We start from the raw sequence: 8089 nt of genomic DNA, 5'->3' as shown, positions 1-8089 counted from the left end.
TCCAGTGTTGCTGTGGCATGGGTCACTGATTCGGCTTGGATCTGGTGAGGCCAAGGCTGTGGCACAGGCTGGCAGCTGAAGCTCTGATTCGACCCCTAGCCTGGGAACTTCCATATGCCGCAGGCACAGCCGTAAAAAGAAAAAAAAGACTGACTGGATCTGGGATATATGTTATGTTGGCTCTAGAGCAGGCAGGGCTTGCTGAGAGGTAGATGTGACCAATAAGGGGTGAAAGAAACTAAACATGATTCTTGGGTTTTAGCTTGGGCAGTACAGGGGGTTCAGGCCGCCTGATATTAGGCAGAGAGGAGAGGAGACTTGGGGCAGGAAAAATGTTGTTGTTAGGTTAGGAAGTTGCATTTGCATTGTTAAGTTTGACATACTATTTGATATCCATGTGGAGCGCACTGCGGGTCGGAGGGGAGGGAGGGAGTCACGGGCACTGGACAATATTTACAGTTACAGACCTCTGAACAACACGAGTTTGACCTGTGTGGGTCCACTTATCCTCACACTGTTTTCCTAGAAAATACTTCAGTACAGCACGACCCCCAGCTGGTTGAATCTGCAGGTGCTGAACCTTGAGTAGGGAGGAACCACTTATAGGGAAATTATATGTGGATTTTCAACCTTGTAGAGGGTCAGTGTCCCTAAGCCTCTGTGTTGTTCAAGAGTCAACTGTAATCCAGGAGACCAACAGTGACCAAGTGGCCAGAGAAGCCCGGGGAACCTTGCCCTGAGTCCTGGGGCGCAGTAACATTTAGACAGAGCAGGCAGTCAGGTCGGTGGCACATCAGGTGGGAGTCATGATAGGGATTTTGGAGAAGAGAGGGTTTCAGGAAGAAAGGTAAGACTCCTCAGGCTGAAGACCACAGGGAGTGAGCAGAGGGGACCAAGAGGTGCCTTGAAGGTTTCTGATGCTGTCATTGGAACTAGGGTCCTTCACATGCTGGGAGCAGAAGTCAGGTGAGTTGTTGAGAGACTGTGAGTGGAGGCCATGGGAGCAACAGCTGAGGGTGATATTTTTCTGAAGGAGAATGAGATAAAAGGATACCCGCCCAGGGTGTTAACATTGCTGATCTTGGGGTTGTGGGATTCCTAATTTTGTAAGGTCTGCATTTTTCTTCTCCATTGTGACCACTGGAATCCCTGCTGTGTCACCGTTTTGGTCAGCTGATCATTGCAGAGAGATTTTCTTAAAACCATGGGGCTAGTATATCTCACAGTTGAGAGGTACTGTGTGTGCTGGGACAGGCCTTCAGAGAAGGAAGGCAGTTGATAACGCCACCTTCATCTTTGCTTCCTGCTTGTGCAAACCATCTTCCTTAGCACACCCACGGCCCTGAGTATGCACACAATCCTGTGTGTGTTCAAGGTCTTTTATTTTCCCCAGGAACTCAACTCTCTCCCTGCCCCCGCCAGGGACAGCTCGTTCTCCAGATTTTACTTTGTAAAAGCTTTTGGTTAGCTTGGTTTTTACCCTGTTATCACTACCTCAGGTAGCTCAATTGCTGCTGATTTTTTCTGACAGATGCATCTGGAGAAAATGCTTTTCTCAGTGGGTGATTCTGAGTAAGGTAAAATGAGAGGAGGCCTTTGAGTGGGGTTATCGCAGGCATTTCTAGACAGGCGAAATAATGACACTTCCCTGGGAATGCACTTTGAGTGTGTCCTAGCCCAGTCCTTCCCCTCCGCCGGCTGCTAGGCTGTAGATTTTCACCCTGATTGCTGGCTCTTGATTTTCAAAGATACCCACAGGTAAGGCGAAGAGAGTGTGCATAGAGTGATTTAAATGCCACAGAGCTGGCTGTTCCAACTGAGCTTTGGCCATTTTCCTTTTATTCTTTTCTTCTTTTTTGTTGTGTTGTGTTTTATTTCGTTTTCTGGCCACTTTTCTTGAATGAGCGTGCTCCTAATTGTTACAAGTCTTGTTATTTTTGAGAGTTCTGAAAGAGTTCATTGTGACTTTTTTTTTTCCCCAGTGTTGTCATCATGTTTATGAAGCAGGGTGTGTTGGGGTTACTCTGTCATTCCCCCCAGCATCTCTCTGGCTCCTTAGTTTCTAGTCACCCTCCAAACTGTGCATTTTCTTTCATTCTTTTCCACTTACTTGGTTGTTGTTGTTTGTTTTGTTTTCTGTTTGGTACCAATTGCCTTGTGCCAGGTGCTTTTTCAGATAGAGAAGGGGTTATTTTCAGTGGAGCTCTCTTTGATTCTGGAAGAGTAGACATGAAACCAAAACGTCATACACACAGCAGGGCACTTTTGACCAAGGATATACCTAGGTAGATGATAAGGGTATTCACAAAGAACAGTTATTTGTATTACTTATTTGCAAAGGAGATCTCAACCAGTTACATTCATTTGCAATAAAGCATTGACTGCGGAGGAAGGAAAAGAATGTGGTAAAACTGGAAACCAGTTTCACCTGAGCTCAGAGCATATTCCTCTAAGAAAAATATCCTTTAGTTATTTGAGGGCATTTCTCATGTAGTTTAGGCAAAGCTGAGAGAAACTGCTAGCGTGAACACCTGTGAACATAATGAGTGAGGGAAAGTCTTCTGTAATAGCTCAACCTGTGCAGGAGTAAAACTTTTAGAATGTAATCAGTGTGGGAAAACCTTCAGGTGTAACAAACCTCATAAGACCTCAAGAGATTAGTAGTGGAGAGATTCCTGTAATAATAAAAATAATAATAATAGTCAATATAAATGTAGGGAGCTTTCACCACCAGAAAACACCACTTCATTGTGAGCAGAAAAGTGGTACCAGAAAGAATTCCTGTGAAATTTTTTTTTTTTTTGTCTCTTTAGGGCCATACCTAGGGCATATGGAGATTCCCATGCTAGGGGTCTGTAGTCACCAGCCTACACCAGAGCCACAGCAATGCCAAATCTGAGCCGCATCTGCAGCCTACACCGCAGCTCATGGCAATGCCAGACCCTTAACCCACTGAGTGAGCCCAGGGATTGAACCTGCATCCTCATGGATCCTAGTCAGATTCATTTCTGCTGAGCCATGATGGTAACTCTGGAATTCCTGTGATTTTAATGAACATGAGGAGCCACAGTGCCAGGAGGTAAAGCTCTTTACCCACCAAATATTTGTAGAGATAATAATCCCTCAAAACACCACAATGAATGAAGTGAGGCTCTCTTCATTCATTCTCTCTTTAGAGAGCCTCACTTCATTATACCTCAGAAGAAAACCCTGTGGCAGGTTCCTGGAGTTGCCATAATAGATTACCACAAATGGGTGGCGGCTTAAAAAAAAAAAAGTTTATTCTCTTGCTGTTCAGCAAATTAACCAGAAGCTGGAAAAACAGGTGTTGTCAGAGCTGACCCCTCTTGAAGCTCTGAGAGGATCCGTTCCATACCTCTCTCTGAGCTCTGTGATTGCCGGTAACTGGACTTCTTTGAGTGCTACGTGTCATTCCAGTCCCTGTCCTCATGGGCCCTTCTTCCCTGTGTGCCTGTGCTTCCCCACACTTCTTTAAGGAAACCAGTCAATGGAGTTGGGTCCATCCTAGTCTAGTCTGACTTTAAGTAATTGCATTTTCAAAGACTCCATTTCCAAATAGGATTATCACCTGAAGTTCTGGGTGAATTTTGGAGGTTCCTATTCAACTTGTTACAAGCCCTCTAAAATCAAGGGAGGAAACCATTCAACCATTAAAATCTCTGAATGTAGTAAATGTGGGAAGTCCTTAAGCTCAGCTCAGCTCTTGTTCAACAGTTGTACGAAGTCTGTGGGATGAAAACCATGTAGGGATTCTTCAGTTATAAATGATCCTCATCAGGGAGCAGGGGATTCATCTGGAGAGAGATCATTTAGAACTGAAATTAATGTGGAAAATGTTCTCAGAACAATGAATCTCTTATTCAATATGTAAAAATTCTTAGCATATATAAATCTTATTAATGTAATTAATGTGTGAACACCTTCCAGTGCCTCATTAACCACAGAGAATGCACACTGGAAATTGTGAGTGTTAAGTCACAAAGCCTTTGGCTGTAAAGTGGAGCTCATTGACAGCAAAGATTTTGTACTTATTAATGTATTGTTAAATTTATTTTTTAATTTATTTTTTAAAATTATAGTAGATTTACAGTGTTTCTTCAAGTTCTGTTGTACAGCAAAGTGACCCAATCATACACATTTTCCTGTGCTGTACAGTAGGGCCCCATTACCCATCCATTTCAAATATAAGAGTTTACATCCCCCCAAACCCCCAAAATGCCCATCCATCCCACTCCCTGCTCCTTATCCCTTGGAAACCCCAACTCTGCTCTCCTTGGCCATGATCTGTTTCTGTTTTTTTTAGATAGGATCATCTCTTCCATATTTTAGATTTTATGAATAAGTGATATCATATGGTATTTGTCTTTTCCTTCCTGGCTTACTTCACTTAGTATGAGAATTTCTAGTTCTATCCATGTTGCTGCACATGGCATTATTTTGTTCTTTTTTATGGCAGAGTAATATTCCATTTTATATATGTACCACATCTTAATCCATTCCTCTGTCGATGGATATTTAGGTTGTTTCCATGTCTTGGCTATTGTAAATAGCACTGTGATGAATATAGGGGTGCCTGTATGTTTTTCAATGAAAATTTTGTCTGGGTAGATGTCCAGGAGTGGGATTGCTGGATCTATATTTCGTTTCCTGAGGAACCTCCATACTGTTTTCCATAGTGGTTGTACCAATTTACATTCTCACCAACAGTGAAAGAGGGTAACTTTTTCTCCACACCCTCTCCAGCATTTGTTATTTCTTGATTTGTTAATATTTATTTTTATTGAGGTATAATTGACATATAACATGATATTAATTTCAGGTGTACCATGTAATGATCCAATATCTGTACATATTGCAAAATGATCACTATAGCAAGTTTAGTTAACATCTGTCACCATAGGGAATTACAAAAAATTTATTTTTTTGTGATGAGGACTTTCAGGATCTACTGTCTTAGCAACAGTCAAATATGCAATACAGCATTATTAACATAGTCACCATGGTCTACGTTTTATCCCCTGGGTTGATTTATTTTTTAACTGGAAATTTGTACCCTTTGCCCTTCACCCATTTTGCCCAGCCCCCAACCCCTGCTACTGGTAGTCACCATCTGTTCTCTGTATCTGTGAACTGAGGTCTTGGGTTTTTTTGTTTCTTTGTTTTTTTAGTTTTGTTGTTTGTTTGTTTTATAGATTATGTATATAAATGAGATCATATAGTATTTGTCTTTCTCTTCCTGACATATTTCACTTAGCATAATGTTCTCAAAGTCCATCCATGTTGTCACAAATGACAAGACTTAATTCTTTTCTATAGCCAAACACATACACACACACCACATTTTTTATGCATTCATCCATCTATGGACATTCAGGTTTTTTTCATGTCTTGGCTGTTGTAAATAACGCTGCAGTGAATATAAGGGTGCAGATGTCTTGGAAACACTTGCAGAGACATACATAGAATTAGGACCCCTTTTTGGGTTCTCACCTCTGGAATTTCCCCCCATACTCTCCAGCCCTCAAAGGCTCCTTTTGTGTATCCTCTGACAGATGGATATGGTTTCTATGATTGCTGCCAGGCTGGTTCATGAGAAAGAAATCCATGAGAGGAAAGAAGTGGGAGACATGCCTTCATATATATATTTTTTTGTCTTTTTAGGGCCACACCCACGGCATATGGAGATTCTCAGGCTAGGGTTCCAATCTGAGCTGTAGCTGCCAGCCTACACCACAGCCCCAGCAATGCCAGATCTGAGCCATGTCTGTGACCTACACCAGAGCTCACAGCAATGCTGGATCCTTAACCCACTGAGGGAGGCCAGGGATCAAACCTTTGTCCTCATAGATACTAGTCAGTTTCGTTTCTGCTGAGCCATGACAGGAACTCCGTATTTTTAAGGTCTTTTGATTTTTCTCATGTTTTAAGTCCCATATTCATTCCTTTAATTTGATCATGCATATATATGTGGTTATTACAGGATCTGGACTTTTGAAGATACGTAGTTCTTTCCTCCTTAATTTCAATAGAAATGTGATTTTTGCATGTTCTGGCAATTTGGATTTTTTACTTGTAAATAGTTGATCTTACCCTGGAGAATATTTGTGAATGAATTGTTATTTGCTTATTTCTTGCTCCTGAAGAGTAAAAACTAGAGAATGCATATTCTTTATTATACACATTTGTTAATTTAAAGTCCACACTCTTATGAAGGAACACTTTCATCACCACCAGAGCCGTGTGAAAATTCTAGAAATAAAATGTAAAGTTTAAAAATTGAAATGAAAATACAGTGGAAAAATTCCAGTTCTTCTATGGTAAAACTCATTGCTTTTGCTAATTACAGAGAAAATCTTTGGACAAAATCTAAAAGACAACTGTCCAAGAACTCTGAAAAGTAAGCAAAAGTAGGCCAGTTGTGAAGGGATCTCAAACTTGGAGACACATCCTGCATGAGGGTGAGTTTCCCATTTCTTTTCTCTCTTTAAGTCATAACAGAAGCTGTGCTGTTCTGGCAAAGAGGGAACAGAGAGGGGCCTCTCAGAGCTGGAAGGAAGCTATGACTCGTCCTGCAGTGAGGATAAACCTTGGGGACATTGTGCTCAGTGAAATAAGCCTTGGCAAAAGAACAAATACTGCATGATTCCACTCCCATGAAGTTCCTAGCCAGTGAGATTCCTGGAGGCAGGAAGTAGAGTGGTGGTTGCTATGGGCTGGGGGAGGGGCCTGGGGAGTTGATTTAATGGGAACAGAGTTTCAGTTATTTAAAGTGAAAAGAGTTCTGAAGATGGATGGTGCTGCTGGTATGTACTTCAGGCCTCTGTACTGTACATTTAAAAATGGTTAACATGTTAAATTTTATGTGTCATCCCAATTTTTTTTTTCTTTTTAGGGCCACACCCAAGGCATATGGAAATTCCCAAGCTAAGGGTCAAATCAGAGCTACAGCTGCTGGCCTATGCCACAGTCACTGCAATGTGGGATCCGAGCCTTATCTGCAACCTACACCATAGCTCACAGAAATGCTGGATCCCTGACCCACCGAGAGAGGGCTGGGATCAAACCTGCATCCTCATGGATACTAGTTGGATTTGTTTCCACTGAGTCACAACAGGAACTCCCTGTGTTATCTCAATTTTTAAAAAGTAAATGCTTCAACTCCATGTCTATTTACCTGACATTTAAAATGAGACTTCTTACTCTCACTCTTTACAATATCTCTCTCACTCTGTATTTAAAGTGTTCCCATTTAGAATACATGTAATATGGACTTTTTAAAAAAATCACTTTTTGGAGTTCCCTGGTGGCTCAGCAGGTTAAGAATCTAGCATTGTCACTACTGTGGCTTGGGCTGTTTTGTAGCATGGGTTCAGTCTCTGGCCTGGGAACTTCTGCATGCCACGGATGAACCCAAAAAATAAATCATTCTCCATCTTTGCATTTATTTAGATTGTTTAGATTATTAACATTTCGTATACTTACAGATACAGTTAGATTGAAATCTATCACTTTGCTTTTGTGTTTTGTTTGTCTCCTCTGCATTTTATTCTTTTCATCTTCTCCTGCTTTATTTTGAATTATTTGAATAATATTAATATTCTACTGTCAAACGGCATTTTGGCAGTCTGTCTTTGAGCAGTTTTACGTGTTGTAGCCCTGAGGATTATAACACACATATTTAATTTTTCATGACTGGCTTAGCATTAACATCATCCCACTTCATGTAGATTGTCAAAACCTCAGCACCACATGGGTTCATTATGGCACCATTGCTATTCTGTGCATTACACTTACATCTCGTGAAACCCCCTGCTAGTCTGTGTTACACGTTTTGCTTTAAACAGTTCTGTGTATTTTAATGAAAACCTAAGAAGAATTAAAAGTATCTTTCCTAGCAACCCAGCTGTTTAGCAATTCTTTTTGATAATTGTACTATTTTTTATTTTATTAAAGTATAGTTGATTTACAATATTTCTTCAAGTTCTGTTTGTTGTATAGCAAAGTGACTCAATCACACACCTTTCCCTATGCAGTACAGTAGGGCCCCACTGCCCATCTATTCCAAATA

General features: G+C 41.0%; 1 long non-coding RNA gene across 1 annotated transcript in view; it reads left to right on the top strand.

Moving 5' to 3' along the window:
* Positions 819–8089, top strand: part of LOC102158783 — a 91505-nt gene continuing 84234 nt past the window's right edge. The window contains exon 1 of the long non-coding RNA XR_001300316.2: positions 819–966. This is a non-coding gene — a long non-coding RNA (uncharacterized LOC102158783). The remainder of the gene's footprint in view (positions 967–8089) is intronic.

This window comes from Sus scrofa, chromosome 13, assembly GCF_000003025.6.
Source record: "Sus scrofa isolate TJ Tabasco breed Duroc chromosome 13, Sscrofa11.1, whole genome shotgun sequence".
Lineage (NCBI taxonomy): Eukaryota > Metazoa > Chordata > Mammalia > Artiodactyla > Suidae > Sus > Sus scrofa.
Note: the sequence above shows the minus strand (reverse complement) of the source record. Positions and strands in the feature narration are given on the sequence as shown.